The 19,104-nt window shown below is 45.9% G+C and overlaps 1 protein-coding gene and 1 long non-coding RNA gene across 6 annotated transcripts in view; one reads left to right on the top strand and one right to left on the bottom strand.

The window, feature by feature from the left end:
- LOC1269465 (teneurin-m) overlaps positions 1–19,104 on the bottom strand; it is a 515,515-nt gene that overhangs the window by 193,442 nt on the left and 302,969 nt on the right. The window lies entirely within an intron of this gene.
- LOC133393587 (uncharacterized) lies at positions 14,655–16,267 on the top strand. The gene is made up of 2 exons (XR_009766269.1): positions 14,655–15,434; positions 15,506–16,267. It is a non-coding gene; the product is annotated as an uncharacterized LOC133393587 (long non-coding RNA).

Genomic DNA, 19,104 nt, shown 5'->3' with positions numbered 1-19,104 from the left:
CGTGCGTTGTTGCCTCGATAGCGTGCCTTTCAACACTGTTCGAAATAAATTAACTTCGATGCAAAACAAAATGTGCAAAAGACGCAAAACATAAATGACATACATAGAGTGAGAGAGGAAGAGACACGATCACCAAACGAATGGATGGGCAGCAAACGGCCCCGTCAGAACGGAACGACCCATCCGTAAGGAATTGATCGTGTGCAACTTCCCGTACACGAACATGTATAAATTCGCAGCATAAGTGGGCGTCAATGTTTGACCCATGGGAAGCTGGCAAGGAACGGAACGAACGGAACAAACGAAGAGAAGAAAAAAAACCCCAACCATCCCGCAGAAAGCATTAATTTATTCAAACGAACAAACGAATAAATGAACGAAATGATGATCATTTCGCGAGGGCACGAGAATTGGCTCTGGCCCATGCGGTACGTGGTCTCCCGCCAGCAACTCTGCACTCTGCACTCTCTCTCGCTCTGCCGTCTACAGCGTTTGCGGCATTACCGCCTACGTACTTACCGGGGTCTGTGTCGGGGGCCGTTGCTTTCCACGCCGTGGCGCAAACCGGTATGCGCCAGAGCAAATCGAAAATTACATGACCATTTCGCTCGGTCTACGTACTGGCGACTAGGAGAGGATGGCAACCGAAGTCCCAAACCCGAACTGGATCTTTGGACCTTAGGTGGGTGCCACAGAAGTCACCGGCGCAAGTCTCGCTGTCGAGTCTGACTGCCACAAGCTGGCCCAACTGTGCTGGCGCTGGAGCAAAAACAAACCCGTCAACAGCAACAACCCCCAACCATGTGTGGCAGTGTGGTGGTTATTCAAAGCCGCAAGAGAAAACATGCATCGTAGCAACGCCATCGCACAGTATGTCCCAGCGTGGCCCGGCCGCGGGGTTTCGGCGCAAAAGAAAGAAAACGCCACAGGAACGCAGCAAAACAACGGCGAATAAAAAATACGTATGGAAACGGAAAATAATTGCAATTATTGTACTGTTTCTTTGGAGATTTTTTGCTCCCGTTACTGTTTTGGTTCTGTTTCTGGCCTTTGCTTTCAATCCTCTCGTGGCGGTGTCTCCTGGGATAGCTGTGTTCTATCGCGGCAGCAATTAGAGGTTATAGTGTGGTGGTGATCTTAGACCATCGTTTTGAAGAAGATCCTTTGTGTCTTTATTGTTACATTGACATTTAATTTTTACAATTAAAACATTCAGTAAATGTAAGTTTGACATATAAAAAATGTATCTTAACAAAGAACTTGCACAGACAACAAGATAAAACAAGTGCAAATAAATATTATTTTCAGGTTCGTTTGACGTTTTAAGTTATTTATAGGAACTTTTATATATTTGGTTGAATTTATTTTTTTCCAGTTTTCTTTTATTTTAAACATTTGAACGCAATTTGGGATAAGTTTAATGTTACAACACAGAAATAAAATGTTTGATGCAATAAACATAACTTTTGCGCTAACAGACGCTACGAACCCATCAGTTCCGCTTGATGTCGCTTTAAACTGCATTTGCTGGAGCTACATTCGATAAACCACCATGTTTACAAGCCCTCATCTTGCATCGTATGACACATTTAGCTCGGGCTAAATCATTCCCCAAATGTTGCATTAATTTCATCTTAAAACATGTGAAACTCTTTCTAATTAGACCCCCGATGGGGTCCCAATCATTATCAATTCCCGCGCTGAACCGTGTACGCGCTTGATGCAACGTGTTCGTTTCGCTACTTCCCGTGCCCGGGACTAACCATAACAGAATGAGAGAGTCTTCTTTCGACTTTTCTTGCCGTTTTTTTGTTGCTCTTTTCTTCGTACAAATCGAAACGTATTCGTTCCTTACCGTATTCATTGATTTGCCTACGTTTGATGTTCTGCTTCCTGCGGGTTTTTCGAAATCGGAAACACATCAAAAACCCCACAAGACATACCCCGCTTAGCAACGATGGCAACGATTTTTGCTCGCGCTCCAGGAATTGCATCGCACCGCGAATGGAATCTTGTTTTAATTAGTTTAAAAATGTTCTCGTTCGCTCCACCGCAAAACGCTAACCCCCATAGCGAGGGGGTAAAAGGATTGCTCCATGTTCGGTTTACCATTTTCGACGCTTTGTGAAGCGACACAAAAAAAAACCCACGATGTTACCACTTTTGTCTGCGTTTGTCTAACGAGAACAAACGGCAGGCGAGAAGTACAAACACACACACACTTGAAAGTTTGGCACGCAAACCGCACAAAAGGCTCATCATGTCCTCAGAGTGCCCGCAGCAGCAGATCCCGTTCCCCGCGAGGGAATGCAAAGTTATGCACGCGATCGATCTTTTTGCGCGTTGTTGTGTCGTTTTGCCGGCTTGGAGCGATTGACTGAGACTTTTGTCTCAGCGAGCGTTCTTGCGCGAGCCAAACTTGGATTTGCTGCCAAGATTGCATAAACAAACAAATTTGTTACATTTCTTTACGGCTGAACTCGTTTCGCGACAACACTCGATGCGCTCTGGTTTTGATGAGCACTGAACGGGAAAGGGAAGCGGCTGCCCTCTTGCTGTTAGCACGCTTTGATTTGGTTTCTCGCGTTCCGTTTCGCTCGGGGAAGAGTCAATGGCTAAGCGATTCTTCACCACCCTCCAAAAACAAAACGGAGGTGATAAAGGATTCTTCACGGTCAGGTAAATGACCAAACAAGCACAAAAGATCGATTTTTCTTTTGCCGTTTGTGTCCTTCCTTTCAGCAGTCCACACGGACACAGTGCGGGAATGCTAAAGGGTGACATTTTTGGCACAATTTTCGGGGCGTGAAATGTGTCCATAAAATCGTCCGATCGTATCGATCGGGCTGTGGCATGTTTGGTGCTGGAGACTCTTAGAATGGAGTGTCAATGAAGTGTCTATGTTTCAGGATGCAAGGAAGATTTATCTGAAAGAAGTTTCAGATTTGGACGAAGCGTTTGTTGGAAGAATAATGTTGCATAAAATGCACAATATCTAGATGGAACGTGAAACAAGACGATATTTTGTGTCGTAACACTTTGAAAATGATGTTTGATGTATATTGTATATCCAAGACAAGTTCTAGTACTCTTGTGTTTATTCGAAATTTGTGGAATTTGTGGAATTTGTGGTCAAATACAGAAATTATACCAACTTTTCGAAAGGAGGGAAAATACATCAAAACCCATATAAATTTGAAACCATCGAAGTTCAGTGAAATTCAAGAAAGATATTTAATTAAATTACCTGGTTAAAAGTAAACTCCTTGAGTTGAAGATATAAAGAATTATCCCGATACATTTTATCTGAACCACCTCCAATATCTCTAAGATAGAGCATGATCAGAGTTCAACAAGCGATGTGTAGACAAATAAAAGGATTATTGGATGTTGGATTGGATGTTGGATTGGATGTTGGAGCCAGGATGTTGTGATCTAGAGCTTATAAATGCCTCTGTTGAAAAGTACTTGTTGAAATCAGATCACAGTTAGGCTTGACAGAAAGATATGCAGTTGTATTAACTCTCCAGATATCCAGATATCCCAGATATCCTCAAAATGATGGCTGTACAATGTAAAAGTTGCAAAACTGTCAAGATGGTAAGATCCGTACCTTAACCAACATATCCTGAAGTGTTTTAGTGATAGTCCTTGGGAATATATTGTTTTCAAAATGATGATCTTAAAACCTGTAATGTCCAGAAACGAAGAGGACATTGATAACATACGCTAATAAGAATCTACGTTTAAAGACACTTGAATTAGATTGTCTAGAAAGAATTGTTAGATTTCAACCTTTTCTGGACATTAATGCCCGAAATGGAACAGCTTCATTGACCCTTTTTGTAGCGCAATAGCAAGTGACACTGAATTTCAATACACCTTTACATCATCCCTGTACAAGCTCAGGTACTCGTACACAGCCAGCATCTGCACAACCACTCCACTAAACAAGATGCACTTACCGATCGGTACTCATGTCAAACAGTCCGTTCTAATGTAGAGTTCAAACGTATTCAAACGCCAAACGATACTATCTTGCCTAAAACAACAACAACATTATGAATCATTGCTTCGTGTTGTATGGATTCTGTCGCTATTCTCGTGCAATAGTCAATCCCCGCTTGAACACCGCTGGGAAGTTAATGGGAGTTGCTGGGGAGTGAGCAGCAGCAGGGAAAACATTGCATGTCCACTTAGCAACCAAGAAATAGCACACACACACGAGTGCAATCGATCGTTTACGGCACAGCGGGTGTACAGTTTCGCGGAAATTAACATAGCGAGCGAGCGTGTGTGTTATGATAAGATGATGCACCTTTTGCGCAGTCAGTTTGCTTTGTTTTTTCCTCATTCCCACCCCATGTTCCGGTTGCATGTGTGCGATGAGATCGTACGGAACTCTACCGGTAAGCGATGATGCGTTTTCATGAGTTTTCATCATAAGTCTTCGATCTCTGGACTTCGAGGAGTTGTACCCTTTTGTGCGAGGTGAGTTAAGTTCTGTTGCAGTTTGCATGCCACTACGGGACAAGTTGAAACAATGAGCCCGGCTGCCTGCCTGGTCGCCTTTAAGCTCGCTCCAACACGGCACAACATCCGTGCAAAAAGGAAGAAAGAAACAAAATGCAAACAAAACCACGAACGATATATTCAAATTTATGCTCACGCATCTGCATAATTTCCTTCTCCGTTGCGTTGCACGTTCCGATGTGCTTGCAGGGAGGTGGAAGAGGGGCACACGAAAGAGCAGGCGAACGGGACCGACGGCTGTTGTGATCGGATTTATTTATTGGCATGACAAATGCAACTGAGCGAATGTTTGGCATTGGAAGTATGAAGGGACACAGAACACGTCCATCCAATTGCGCCACCGACGCCAGCCAAACAGGGAGAGTACCGGCAGTATGTGTGCAGAACGCCCTACGCCTCGTTTTTTTGTTTCTAGCTTGGCGAAACGGAAGCGTGAGGTGGCCGGCCAATTAATGAAGTAAATAAAAACGCAAAAATCTGTTCGCTGGCGCAGCGTTATTCATTCGCGTGTGCGGGTGCTTTTTTTGTCCCATCCCATTCGTTCACTTTGTCGGTTTGCTGCGGAAGGATTCCATTACTCGTGAAGTGATATTTGCGATTGGTGTGCGAGCGGGCGCACGCGTTTTATTTTTTGTTTGCTGCTGTTTCCATTTAATTTCCAAAGGCTCGCCCGTTCGCACCCGCCATTGGAAATATGATTCCCAAGCATCGATGGTGTTAATGAACGGTAGGCTCGCGCGCGGGTTTTCCCCCTTCCTGGGGCTGGCTGGTTGGCCCGCGCCCATCGGCGAAAGGCGGGAGGACAATTGCATTAATCCGTGGCTAATGAGATTGGGTTCCGGCGGACGATGATTTATGGGCCCGTGTTGGGGTATCCGATTGAGCCCCGGTACCATTCGGGTGCGTAGGATGCAGCCGCGCGTTCACTGAACTACGGAGGCGTATGTGAAATTCCGCAAAAGGCACCGACAGCCCGGCGGGAACATGTACGCTGGTCGGCTACACAGTTGCAACATTTCACAAGTGATCGCAAAGTTTTGTTTTGCACGTTTGATGATCTTTTTCACATGTCCATTGTGGGGTGGCAAACGGTGGGCTTTGAAGTTTCACGACCGTGCACCATGAGTTGGCACCAGTTTCACACACACTAAGGGCAATAAGCGGTGGCATTTCAAGGTAAATCATAAAAGATTCGCACCCAAGGCGTCGAGAAGATCCAAGTCATCAAGGGTTGGGTGTATGGACGCGTATAAAAAGCTGATCGAAGAATTGGTTCATTACCTTGATGATGACGTGTTGCCGTCGAGAATGTTGTCCGCTTGGACGCTGGAGATGGCGTGGATTATAAAATGCATCATCACTTGGTGGGGAATTTAAGAGCTTTTGGGAGACTCATAAAAGGAAGCGACGATGACGATTTTTTTTGGGAGCATTGAATGCATGAAATAGGCAATTAAGTCACAAAATTAAGGATTTAACTGTGACTCAAGGACGTGGTCGTGAAGTCTATACGTGAATAATGGTTTAAAGGTGCGTTTGAATTAAGGAAGTTAAGTGCCTCAATGTCCAGAATGTTATTTTAAGTATGCTTCTGGAGGCTGTTCTCATGAAATTTGGATAGTTTTTGAAGCATAGTATTTGATATCATTTGTTGTGTTCGGAGTCTGATGCTCCTGTACTGGTTAGTTTCTTTTAAGTAAAACTGAGATATTAAATCTTATAGAAGTTAATCACTTTAGAACTTATTTTATAAAAAAGAAGTACAGAGGTTAAGTCATTACATCTACACAGAAATTATATGTCAAATTCTTAAAAGGTCTCCAAAGCGAGAACAGATGGGATACATGTCATAATTGAATCCAAGATATCTTTAACGTCTAGACAAATCTTAAACTTCCATAACTCCTACAAATACCTTTTTCCCCAAATCTGAATTGAAGAATATTAGTCTCGCTTCCCACAACCTCAGAAATCCATAGTATGACACATCACACACCTCACCGAGTTAAATGAGTCTTTTGCAACACAGCCACCCATCAATGTTTGTGCCCTTTCACAGCTCGTTCGAATCAACCCTAATGTTCGACACCATCACTCAACACCTCTAATGAATCCGGCCCGCCATTGCGCAAACCCCAGGCCCCAGGCTCTCACAACAACTAACGACGTGCCCGAACGAGTCTCGGAGCATTATGCACCTCCTAAACTTGCTAACTGCCAAAACCGTTCGAGTGAGCTCAATGTTAACGTGCAGCGCGCACGAACATGCTACTGGTTACTGCCGCTTCCAATGATTCCAATGTTCTCAGCCCCAGCAGGGGGGGGAAAGGAAACCATCACTTCTGGCTTCTTTTGCCACGGCACGGCGAATCGATTTCGTATGCATCTGGCGCGAAGTGACATCGTAAAGTAAGTGACCTCGAAGAATAACTCCAACTCTGTGCTGGAGAAACGTGAACAGTGCAGTAAGCCCCTACCAATCGGCTGGAATGGGAAGTCTTAAGCGACAAAGTGTTGAGTCGAAAAGCCCCCGCCCTACTCCAAAAAAGCTCGAAGAAAAATGAGGAGCAACGAATACGAGAACGAACAACGTTCTTAACTTTCGGCAAATGTTTCGGTGGTGCTGGTCAGCTGTGCGTCGTCTAGCGTCTTCAATCCTTCATAGTGAAGCCCTCCAAACGTCCAAAGCGTTCGCTCTGCTCCGCTTCGCTTTGAGCCGAAATAAGCTCCCAAAAACGCACGTCGGAGCGAAAGACGAGCGGAACAAGTACAAAAGCGAAATGCACAATAATAAGGATAATCTTTAATTTATAAACCTAAGCCAAATGAGGTGAACGGTTACGTACCGGGCGCACTCACACAAACACGAAAGATTCGTCTGTCTTCAACTGCTTGGCAGCAGCAGCAGCACAGTCTTGTTGGAGATTCGTGTGGGCTGAACACTTTCCGTTCTTTCGGATGGGTGGAGTGGTTTCAGCTGTGGCAGGCGCTCTCTCACGGCTTGTAATCTTCGTCCAAGCAGGCAAAACAACAGCAAAAAAACGAAGGACAAGGAGTTAATGGACAGCGGACATGAATGTCGTCGTTTTCGGACGCTATCGGAGAACATGTGTTTTTAATTCGTTTGCTTGTTTTAACCCGCCTTCATCGGCACCGTTTAGCCTGGCGTTGTACATTTAAGGCGCTGGCCCGGGTCAACGCTTGCCACAGCTTCTCTCCACCTCCACCAGAACCAGCATCACCAACGTCCGATCGATTAGTGGGGCGCACGGCGTACACTACCTGTCTGATGATGCTTGGTGCGTTCGCTGGAAGTCAAAAGCGGCGCGTTAGGTGTTAGGAACGGTGACCCGCCGCGTTTTGTGCGGGTGGTAGCGAAACAGGGGGTAGAATTTATCGACGACGACGACGAACGATGTCGTCGCCATTTTGGTGGCTCAATTTTCTACCAGCGGATTGGGGCAGAAGCTGAAAGGGGCAGAACGAACGCGACCGATTGGGGCCGTTGTTTATTAAAGCCCGGGTGGAGCCTGCTCGATATTTATGCCCGAGGCTGCTCATTAGAGACGCCCAGCCGGTGACGAATGCTAATAGTCGTTCGGAGACTTTGTATTTACTTTTATCTCAAGGTGCTGCTCGTGTTGAACGCTCAGGGGTAATTTTGTCCAATGTAAAGCTTAATTTTTGGAAGTCAACTTCGATCGTTGTTTGGTCTGCGAAAGTTGCCGGATCGCTCGTCAACTGCAGCTGCAACAAATGTTCTAATTTTGTTTGCTGAAGTTACGCACACTTCTCCAGCACGCTGCTGGGGATATTTTGAAGCTCATAAAGCTGCTACTTCGTAAGTCCACTTCGGTTCACCGGTGCTGCTGGAAGTGGAAAAATATGCAAATTTCCAGCATGCCATTTTTCTCTCCCAAACAAAACGAAGCAACAAAGCGTTGAAATGTGAAACGACGACAATATGAAACCTGACCAAAAATGTAGTCGCTTGGTTTTTTTTCATCTCCAAAGTTGACTGGAACAGAGCTGGAAGCAGAACGTAACGGCTAAAAGAAAGTTAAGTAAGCAACTAAGAAAATAAGCAACCAAATTGACGACAACGACCCCCAACGCCATCCCATCCACGACGCTACCTGAGTTGAAGGCAGGCATTCTCAGTGTGCCAGCTTTTTTGGGCAATCACCACCACTACCACCGTCATCTTCATCCAACCTGCGGGAATGCAACACTGATTGCTCCGATGGGGAGAGGGAAAGATCGTTCGTTCCAGTATTTGATTGCGATCGCAGCCGTGCCATGCAAGACGCCCACCACCCGGCTGAGCTGCTGACCTTCCGGGCGTCCTGCCCGGCAAAGCGGTGCACGTTACGAGTTTGTTTTACAAGATGGATATCTCCTCGTTTCGAGATAAGACCCGAGATGCGGCCGACTGATTGCGCGCGCGAGCTTAAAGAGCAGCAGCAGTAGCAGCAGTGGCTGCAGCAGCACGGAAGAAACCGATTGACGTCCACAAGAGCGTGGCTTTTCGGTGGCGTGGTGGCCGTCTTTCCGTCCGTCTGCTTGGCTTCTGTGTTTGCATCATTAGGATGTGGCTGCGCTTCGTGATGCATCGACGTTTTGTGCACGATGGGATTTGCCTTGCTAACGCGGCAGAAGACGGACTGCAGACGGACTGTGAAATCTGCTCGTTTGCCATTCCGGTCAGGGGCTGTCAGGAGCAGCGCAACACGTTCCTCTGCTTCCGGTTTGATGGACAGCCAGCGCTGCGATGCTGGAGCTATATGGTTTTGCAGGGTGGGAAAGGAAGCCTTGTTTGATGCTCGTTAAATGCGGTATAGAGCATTAAATAGCTTCCTTAGTTGAATGTTTATTGAAACATATTTGGTTTCAAACAATTTTCTACAATTTTATTCAATGTTTTAGATGTACATAGGTCTTTTCAATTACTTAATCCTAATTGCCTTTTTAGATACCAATGCATTTAAATAAAATATTCCATTCACTAAATGGATTGTAAGCAGCAAAAAGACCACGCTGTGCATCATGTCTCAAGATGGATAAACTCTTGACGTATTTTGCCAGTTGACTTCTAGCGTTTGCTCGCGATTTGTTGCTTTTTATGTACTTCCATCCCTTCCGCCGTATGGAGATTGGTTTGCGTTGTGCGTTTTTGCTTCGCTCACATCCACCCACTGATGAGGCCCGAACCGAACGAAGAGCGCGCGAGAGCGACCCGCTGCATTCAAACATTCCACCGCAAACAAAACAGCCCGTCCCGTTCCGACAGTGACGGATGGACGCGGTACAGATTTCCGCGTCGGCTCTGTGCACTATCAAGAAGCATCCAAAAACGGCCCCGCAAAGGGGAGCAAAAAATAGTTTCGAGAATGTCTTTTCCATGTCGTTTTGAAAGTTTGACGATTGCACCAAAGCGGAGCGCGCGGCTTCGTCGATAAGGCTCTCGAACCGACAACCAAACCAAAAACAGAAGGAAGGAAGGCACAAAACTTCCCAGTGAAGAGGTTTTGACTGATGCCGTCAAAAACCGAAAATTGCTTTACGCTCTCCACACATACGCTCAACCCAGCCCCATTCCAATAGGGGTTTGGCTCTTCCTTTGGCCAGAAACAAAGATTCGTCTTTTGCAGGAAGGTTTGCGCGTTTTTTTTGTTTGGATGGTCGTGTTTTGTTCTTGTTGTGCCAATCTACGGGCGTTCAGTAAATGGGTTCAATTTTATCCTCTATCGCTCTCCATTTGGTGGAGTGTTTTGGTTTTTTTGGTTGTAGTTGTTGCTTTTCATTGCTGTTTGTATTACCGTTTCAGTCACGACTTTTGTTTGGGAGCTGAATTTGGCAGTGCGGGATAAAGTATCAAGCCCATTTAAGGTGCTGGAAGTAGATTCTTTCGCTTGAGTGTCTACATAGTTTGGGTACCGATTTCCGAGTTGGACTGCTGGTTGTTTTGCTCTTATTCGCGAAAGGATGTCTGAAACGGTGACTACATTACTATGAAAGTGATTGAATGTTATGAAAAAATCATAGAAATCAAAACAGACTAAGACTGAAAAGATTCAAAATACAAGAGAAACTTCAGAAACATAAAACAAAGACAAAATTAAAAAGCTGTTTGGGAGTACAACAAAAAGACAGCATTGTAAAAATTATGGATAAAAATGAAACAGGAACAGAAAAGAAAACATAGCAATGAAAGTGATCAACAATACCGAATAATCATAAATAAATATTTCAAATCCATTTCACCCGAAACAAAATACCAATTATTTGTCAAAACCATGGGAACACCAACAATTAAAATCAATCCACAAGAGGAAACCATCATTGAACACCACACTGCTCGCTTAAGCTACCCAAATCTCTACCCAATTGTGTGAGTGTGTGTTGTGTTGTGTTCCAAAACTATAGTTTTGTTGACTCCGGGAACGAGGAGAGTGATATTTGACCCATCAGAAAGGGGGAAAACAAAAAAAAAATAAACTCAACTATCCCAGACAAATGACCATGGCAACGAACTATATTTTACCCATAATCTGACCCCTCAATATTGTCCCAAAAAACCCAGGCCCGAGCCCGCGATTCAATTCCCAAGATGGCGATGATCCTAATGGGTGGCCAGATGGGTCTAATCCGTGCCACAATCGTGCCACTAGAATTCGCCGCGGAGAGCAGCAAGCAGAGCGAAACAGCAAAAAAAAAAAAACTGAAACGAAATATTTCACCCCCATTTTCGCCTGAAATGCCTGGAACACTTCCTGTGGTCAGTTACCACGGTTGCCAAGCGGTTCGCATTCCCGTTCGGGAGGTTTTGAGCGCCTTTTTGTGCAGGATGGTTAGGAGTGGATGGAAGATTTTGATTTTGCGTGACCATTTTTTTGCTTTGCACCATTCTTCTCATCGTCTATCGTCCACCGACGGTCGAGTTTCCGAGTTTTTAATTCCCCAATCTCCCGACAGGAGGACACCCACACGCGTCCGGTCGAGAGGTGGCGTGACCGTGTTTTTCCTCCGTGTTTGGTACTTCACGCAACTTCAGGGCAGTCGCGGCAGGGCGTGGGCATGAATGTGTCACGAATGCAGTTCCACGGCACCCATTACTGCACACTGCACCTCTCTCCTGGCACGCTTTGGCCGGCTCCCGGGAGCGGGAGTATTTAAAGTAGGCATAAAAATAACAATGCAAAACCGAAGCGAACGCAGAAGCCGAGGTAGAAGCTGGGGAAGAGTTGAAAAATCAACATAAACCGATCGGCCTCTTTGGGTTGGTGGGGGCGATCAGTGTGCAGTGGAAGTGCAGTGGTGGGGTTGATACGGTACGGGCTGAAACACACAGCAGCCAGCTTAGGGAGTCGCGTGGAGTTGTGTCCGGTCCGGCCCGGGCGCTGATAAGACCGTAAATGGAATTTTTATACGCGAACACGCTCAGGATTTGGCATGAGGTTTATTTTTTTGTCTTTTTTACTGCAACCCAAGGGAAGGCATTGGAGTGGCACTTTGGGTTGGGTAAAGGGGCACTCTTGCCCGAGGACTGCCGTTCTTCCTTCCTCTTCCGACAGCCGATCAGCGATTGCGCTCTATTATGCACATTTGGCCTCGATTTATGCTCGCAAAATTGTTTGTACAAATTGTTGGCCTCGGCCTATTGGTTGCTGTTGCTACTGCTGGTGACTCCGGTGTCACTGATAGTGCTTTCCGCAGAGTAGTGACTTTTTTGGAACGGGAACGGTTTTATGGCAAGAGAGAAATGAACTCGCTTTTCCGTTCGTGCAGAAAAAAAACAAATGAAAAGCATCAACCCTACCCTGGAGGATTTTGTTTAAATTGTTTGTTTTTGAACCAATCCAGGTTCGTTCAGGGGGGCGTCATCGTAAAGTGTGAGCCCGAATGGGGTTTCGATCATGTTGATGCTAAGGTCAACGACGATTGGGTCCATGTCGGGAGTATACTGGACTGATATTGAGTTTGAAATTGTCCTGAGGATTCATCATGAGTCGCCACGGCACATTGAGCACTTAGATTGATTTTGAGGACATTTATGGACCTGAATTTAACAAGTTATTATTAGCTCTGTTACAATGTGCTAGTAAGAACAGTAGTGACAGTGAGAAATCAAAAGAACAACGTTGAGGTTTTACTCTTCAAAAACTTTTGAAGATACTGCGTTTTAAGTCGAATTCAAGAAACAAATGCTAGGTCCGTTCCTTCGGGTTTGTTTTTCATTCGCTTGTTTTTCAAAACATCACCGTAATTGCACAACTCACTATTCCCATCATGTTTTGGGTTACGTCTCAAAATAATCTTTGCTGTTGTCAACTTTGACACATTGAACCGCGGAGTGGCGGAGTGTAGTGATGGGTCAAAATTAATTTACTTGTTTTTACACCACTGTGAACTCTTTCCCTCAGCACGGATTAAACTCGGTGCTCAGCAAAAAACCGGGGAGGGATGGACAACTGATGCCCGATTTCGGACGCGTGCTGATACGCTCTGGGGATGTCGTACCCGATGCCCTTGCATCATACGCTCTTATCTGTCGCGTCAGTAAAGCCGACACAGCCCAGGAACGATGCTGCAAAACACTAATGATGCGTCCCACTTCAATCGCTGCGTGATGCTGATAGCGCATAGCGCGCCCCGTCACAGATCGATGCGTTTCGATGCTTGCATAAGAGGAGCGCACTTTATCAGCGTTTCGTTTGCACCCTGGACAAACCCTGGACGGGTCGGCAGCTGCGGAGCTGGCTTGGAGTGACTCTAATATTTTTACACATCGATCAACAAGCCATGCCGGAAGCAGGGAAGCGGTGTGCTGTTTCCAACGATCCCGGGCGTTGTTTTGACATGTCCAATCGGCGTACGGTTTGCGCACGGACGGTCGGATTAATTGATTCGTTTCTCCATTTACGTGCGTAACCGGTGATGGGTTTAATTTTGTTTGGCTGCCCTGTCTGTGGTGGTTGTGTAAATCGATTCGGCACGATCTCGCGCGTTGCGTTAAGGTTGATCAGAATAATAATGACTCTCGGATCTCGTTTCCAACGTGTTGGATGACTAATGCACGCGCTTTATGTAAATAAAATGGAAAGCACATAGTCAGACAGTCATGCAGAAATGCCCATGAAAGGGTTAGAATAATAGAAAGTATAAGAACAATTAGAACAACACAATGGAAGATGAATTATTCTTTATTTAGTCGAGAGGTGATTGTTTGGGAATTGCTATTTTATGAAAATCGGCCACATTCAGCACTTACGAAACAAAACGCACCAAACGATACAATCAAAACGAGTGACTAATTCTTTCCCTGTGATGTTCCATTGCACCCTTCGGGGAGCGATTTCTTTCGCTCCATTCCTTTACTGTCACCCTTAAATCACGCGCCTACGAATGGTCGTTATTTTTTATTTTAATCATGCACCCATTTCGAGTGCGAAGAAAGCACTCGCTGTTCGTAGTGTGTTTCGCTCTCTCTTTGTTTCTCCTGTCCCCTTTCGTTAATCGAAGTATTTAGCTAGTACCTATGGGGGAGCCAGCCCAAGCAAACCTCAATTATGGGCCACCAAGCACGCCGCCCTTCCGAGCAGGAGTGAGGTGCTGGTGCTGGTTGGACCGTGGTGCGCATATTAACATAATCGACCAGGTCGCAAGTAAACGCTACCGCTCGGAGCGGAGAAAACGCGCTTGATTGATAATGAGAAAATAAGGCAGGGGAGGTGGAGATGTAGTCCCTTGGTGGGTGTCCGTGATTTGGTGGAGGTGTGGGTGCACACGGTGTCGGTGGTTCATGATTTGAGTGGCACGATTTTCTAGCCCGTAAGGTAGCGGCGAGGATTTGTGCTGGATTTCGATTAACTTCTAACCTTCCTGTCCCGGCCCGTCGTGCGCCCGGTATGGCGTGCCTGGCATCGTTCCGAGCTAATGTTTTGTTTGTTTGTGCGAGTAGTTTATCTGACGGTCGGTGGCACTTTCTCGGGGATATCCATTTTTATTTGATTGTTTATTAAGATCGGTTTGCTGCTCGGGAATTATTAGTATTCCTTGGTTGAAAGAAAGAAAGGTGTTGAGAAATGTCTAGGAGCAGGCTTGGGTCTAAGCAACTTAAAACAAATTTAGATTGTCTTGCAAGAAGCTTCAAATTATGAAGAATCGGCTGTAAATTAAACTGTAAGGACCATTTAAATCCGTTTCCCAAATTAATTCCTTTCCACTCCATTCAACAGACACAATTACTGTAACCATTTGAATCTCGCAGCTTAATTGAACGTTAACAACAAGCTAAGACCGGCAAGACTCACATTGACACAATCTGCAGCTGTTGACTCATATACGTTCGTCATTCGTCAAGCGTTTTAATCTGTCACTCGCTCTGTCTTATGCCTGGTGTGTGCGCGCGCCCGAACAATAATCTTTTCCGCGGAGGCCTGACTTATTCGCGTCAGGAAATGAGCCTACTCGTGGCGCAGATTAATCCGTCAACTGTCCGCCTACGTACGAGTACACCAGTACCAGTACCCATTTCAATTCCACGCCCAGTGTGGTCTGGCATGCGTTCAATGGGGATTTTTTTTCTTTCGCTTCTTTTAACGTTCCAACTCCGGATGTCATTTAATTCGCGGTTTTATTCCACCCCTTTTGCTTCCCTCAGTGTGGCGCACCAGGGAAAACATATGCGCCAGCCTGTGTGCCATGTGCAAATGCAAACGAACCGCATCTTATACCCCACGAAAACTATGGGAGGGCTTGAGGGGGAAAAAACAACTCATATATGTGCATCAAAAGAAACAGGCAACAGAAATAAAGATTAAACAACGGCGAGCAGTGTGCGGACTGCTGAACCGCTTATTCGCTGATAGAAGTTTTGCGATATTTGTTTACGGTTTCCGGTGGGTACGGCAAGCGACGGCGTCTGGCATATGACTGTTTTTTTTCTCTTTCTTAAATTGGCATCTTGCAGAAATGGATCTCTAGGGGTGCTCAATTTTTGTTGTGTCCCCGGCATAGGGCGTAATCGATCGATCGTCACAATGAACAATGTACGACAAATGGATCTCTAATCTTGGACCGGATCGATCTTGGAGTTTGTTTCCGCTGCCCCAAAAAAGGGGAACCACAAATCTCGTCGTTAAAATCTGACAAACAAATTGTACATTAAAGGAACTTTCCCTCGGACGAGGCATGATTCGTCCGCCAAAGAAGGACATTATTCTTGAACATCTCTCCAAAAAACAAACTACACAAAATCCCGATCTCCGATCAAGCAATGTACCTTGCGAACGTGAGTTGATGTAAAAATTATGTACAAAACGACACCAGTGTTGCCAGCTGCGTCGAACATGGTGCCGTGTTCCATCGCGCAGACAAGCACAACAAAATGAAGCGAGCTCAGAACAAAGTAGTTGTGTGGGGGGTATTGAAGCAAAAGAAAAAAGAAGGAAAAAAACAGATCACAACATCCGTAAAGAAATTGGATGGATGCAATTGTTACTAACAGCGGCCCGCAGTAAGATGACTAACTTTCCGATGCAAGGCTTTATTCACCACCAGCGCAGACACGGGGGAAGGCGGACGGGCGCAGTAGAGCAGCAGAAAAGAAACTTTTCAATTCGTAGAATTTAAAACACGTCCCTTAAAAGAAATAAAGCAGATGAGCATGCCGAGAGACCTGAAAAAGAAACTGGCGGATAAAAATAAAATAAAATGACAAATCTTTCTCGCACTGCGCTCGCTCTCCTTCTGCGTCGTTCGGAGTCGTTAGCAGCTTCGATTTGTGTGTGTGTGTTTTGCGTATGGGACGTGTTCGCGTAAGTCACCCACCGGGAGGCATTCCGTCGTCATGCCGCCGCACCGCAGAGCCGTGCCCTGTGCGATAGCATCTCCATCACCGTTACACACGCTGGGTGTCGCTGGGAGCACGAAGACAAATGGCAAATGCGTGTTGGACCTCGAGATTTATGACGTTCGGAAAGTCGGCAAATAGTTGCTGCATGAAAAGCCGAAGCGAACCGGGAAGGGTTTGAGAGAGTCAATGGCAAGTCTAAGTGGGATTTTTTGGTGACTCGATCGGTCAAATGGCGAGTCATCCTGGGGGTGGTTGTGATGGAATAATTTCACACCGGAAGATGCTTGAGATGCATATGAGACTATATTTAATCGTTAAATATGCAAATTTTTGAACAATATACATTTAAAAAAAATATGTATTTTCATCAATTTTGTGGTCCTTCAAACTGGATTCTTTACTATTTTTGGGGTAAAGTGTGGTATATTATCGCCAATTTTACTATAAAATTAATCATATGGAGACAATCCGGTTCGAAGGACCAAAACTAGCTAGGATTTAACCCTAAAAAACTTAATTACTTTCATTCTGTACATGTTTCTATAATTTTTACTTTGTTCAAATGATTCATATCAAAATAAAACTAAATTGTCTGAAGTATCATTTTTAGAAACAAACCAACAGCACATTTCTCCAAAACTCCTGCTTTCTTCTAACAGTACTTTGAACTACAACTTCCGCCACGATCTGAACCGATCGTCGACAGTGATTAACACTGGTAAAACATCGCATCACTAACGAATCGTCGAACCGTCGTGCATCGTGAACGATCGATCGATCACAACATGGTCAGCCAAACCGGGCCTAATGAGCCACCGGGGTAATTACTTCATCAAAAATTCACAGCTAATCGATCATCCTGAGCATCGCTCCACCGCACTTTACACTCACACTGTGCCTTTCAAATCACACACTGAAAGATCGACGCGGGATATCGTTCTAATAGTCTCGTCTTGCCAACATTTGCCAGCTGAAGAAAACCAGCAACAAGGGGCAAGAACAGGCAAGCTCATTAAACGATCTAAAAATGCGATCGTGCGCGATCGGCCCCGGGAAACGAACCGGGAACGAGAATCACATTTTAATTGACCAGAAAAACGGACACAGATTTTGTTTCGCTTGTTAATAGATTTTATCGCTAGCGTTGTTTTCGGGGAGGGCGCCCACTAGCCACCAGCCCAGCCGATGGCTCCGGTCAAGTGACGACACATCATTAATATTCATAACTTTCCTCTTCGCCCGATCGACCCAAGCGATCTCGCGCGGAGGATGTGTAAACAGTGAAGCTCTTCCAACGGCATCTGGAGGATTATCGGGCTACATCTGACTGTGAGGGCGGTGCAGGATGCTGTTACTGTAGCGAAATATTCCTGCCAAATCACCTTCCCAGCCCAGATCTTCCTCAGCCTGCCCATGTTCCGCGAGACAAAACCCGAAACTCCCACCGGGACCACCAACCGGCAGCAATCAAGATTGTGAAGTACGCCTCGAACGAGGTTGCTGCTGCCGGACACTATTGTTTTTCGCCCAGCCATCGCGCGATATGTGCGAGAGATAAAAGTTTTCTCCACCACCAGCAGCCTCCTCGCGATCAACCCGATCAAACGACAATGACATTCTAATTCTTATCATCAGCTTCAAATCTCGCGACACTGAACGCTTTCCCTGAGCGTTTCTGTGGGGTTTCGGGGTGAGAAAGCCACACCGACGAGGGTTTCACTTCGGCACACCGTCTGGAAAGTTGAACGAAACAACTTGCTACCAAAAACAAAAGCAACAGAAGCAGCAACAGCAGCAGGGACAGTGCCATTATTTAGTTCAGTGCAGTACTAAATGCACCACTTTTCGTGTGTTTCGCCTGCAACAAGGGACTACGCCGGGCGCAGTAGTGGTCGGTCGTTTTTGTTAAGATCCGCATGGCCAGCGTGAAGCGAAACAGTCACCACCAGGACCAGGTCCTGAAGTTTGAGCACCCGAATCTCATTTGAATATCATTAATATTTGCAATTTCTCGACAGTGTGTATCTGAAATCAGCTCTCCTTCTCTCTCATTCACTCGGTGGCAAACCGGTGGACATAGTGCGAACCTGACATTGAGTTTTGGTCGTGAGGCGTACCTCGTCGCTCTCTCTCTCTCTCTCGCTTTTTCTGTGTCTATAATCAAGCAACCGTGGAGCAGTCGTGGTGCTTTGCGGTTTTGTGCCCGGTGCTGAACGGTGCGGTTTTGACGCGGCCTTACCCTCGGCGGCCGACCCAGATCTGACCGGTGCGATCGCGAACAGGAACGGTAAGGATCCGGCATACTTGTCAAGTGGTTGAGCTCCAGCACACTCCCAGTGCCACAGTGGCGCAAACACAGGACGGTCGGTCGGTCGGTCAATCCCGTGGACTGCTAAGTCCACTTGCCGTGACTTCCAGGGTTTGGGTGAGATTGGGTTTGGGCTGTACCTGACAACTGCACCATAAGCGAGCCGTTCGCGGGATTGGCATGTGAGCTGAGTGACTATTGTGACTGGAGTGAGGGTTTCTGTAATTGGGAGCAAGCAATGGTGTAGCTATGTATGTATTTAAAATGTAACCTGAACGAAGAACTTAAAAAACTTCCACTCAACGCACTCCCAAAATGTGTCTGAAATTAAAGTTGTCAAGCAATGGCCGAGGCTCGAAATAAAGGCAACGCCTGCAAACTCCAATTGGCGGGATTAGCTCGGCTC

This window comes from Anopheles gambiae, chromosome 3, assembly GCF_943734735.2.
Source record: "Anopheles gambiae chromosome 3, idAnoGambNW_F1_1, whole genome shotgun sequence".
In the NCBI taxonomy this organism is placed as follows: Eukaryota; Metazoa; Arthropoda; class Insecta; order Diptera; family Culicidae; genus Anopheles; species Anopheles gambiae.
Note: the sequence above shows the minus strand (reverse complement) of the source record. Positions and strands in the feature narration are given on the sequence as shown.